The 1250-nt window shown below is 37.5% G+C and overlaps 1 pseudogene across 1 annotated transcript; it reads right to left on the reverse strand.

Moving 5' to 3' along the window:
- Nucleotides 1-324: 324 nt before the first annotated feature.
- LOC116545353 lies at nt 325-1002 on the reverse strand (annotated as a pseudogene). The gene has a single exon (XR_004266285.1). The product of XR_004266285.1 is annotated as an activated RNA polymerase II transcriptional coactivator p15 pseudogene (transcript).
- Between the last annotated feature and the right edge of the window lie 248 nt (nt 1003-1250).

The following is a 1250-nucleotide window of genomic DNA, read 5'->3' on the forward strand; positions in this document are numbered from 1 at the left end:
CCTCCATTCCTATTTGAATACCCTTTATTTCTTTTTCTTGCCTGATTGCTCTGGCTAGGAATCCTAGTACTATACTGAATAGGAGTGGTAAGAGAGGGCATCCTTGTCTAGTGCCACATTTCAAGGGGAATGCTTCCAGTTTTTGCCCATTCAGTATGATATTGGCTGTTGGTTTGTCATAAATAGCTTTTATTATTTTGAGATACGTTCCATTAATACCTAGCTTATTGAGGGTTTTTAACATAATGGGCTGTTGAATTTTGTCAAAGGCCATCTCTGCATCAATTGAGATAATCATGTTTTTTTTTTTTTTTTTTTTTTTTGAGATTGTATTACTTGATTTTATTTTACACTAGGTGGTGGACACAAAGCAATCCTCCTTAATAAAGCTGACAATTAGCTTCACTCAACATTTTTAATAATGCACATTAAAAAAAATATTCATTTTACAAATTCTTCTGCAATCCAAACATACAACAGCTAGGAGAACAATGTTTAGAAAACAAAAGCCAATGTAAAAAGACAGATTAAAACAACTACAACAGTACAGGTTTTATATGGCTCGGATTTTACAGTTTTCTTACTGCATCATCAATGTCAGAAATCTGTTCCTTCAGCTGGCTCCATTGTTCTGGATTTAAAGAAATACCTTTTCTTCCTGGTTTCATTTCACCTTCTGGATCCATCCAATATTCTCTAATATCAATTAGCACTTTCCCCTTAAAATCTCGAACGCTAACATACCTCATTTTCCCAATCTGAAACATGTTATCATCTCTGCTGCTGCTACTCTGTTTAGAAGATGACAGAGCTCTCGAAGTTTCACCTGTCTTATGCTTCTTTACAGGTTTTTCTGGAGCAACTTGCTTTTTCCTCTTTAACTTTTTGTCAACCTCACTGTCAGAATCACTGCCAGAAGAGCTTGAAGAAACAAGTTCCTTTGATTTAGGCATCGCTCCGCTCAGCTCTAGCAGTCGCACACTCCCCTGCTTGCTCGCTCGCGACTCAATCATGTGGTTTTTGTCTTTGGTTCTGTTTATGTGGTGAATTACGTTTATAGACTTGCGTATGTTGAACCAGCCTTGCATCCCCGGGATGAAGCCTACTTGTTCATGGTGGGTAAGCTTTTTGATGTGCTGTTGCAATCGGCTTGTCAGTATTTTATTGAAGGTTTTTGCATCTATGTTCATCATGGATATTGGCTTGAAGTTTTCTTCTCTTGTTGAGTCTCTGCCAGGTTTTGGAATCAG

This window comes from Sapajus apella, unplaced genomic scaffold (genome assembly GCF_009761245.1).
Source record: "Sapajus apella isolate SASKATOON/1434 unplaced genomic scaffold, GSC_monkey_1.0 scaffold261, whole genome shotgun sequence".
In the NCBI taxonomy this organism is placed as follows: domain Eukaryota; kingdom Metazoa; phylum Chordata; class Mammalia; order Primates; family Cebidae; genus Sapajus; species Sapajus apella.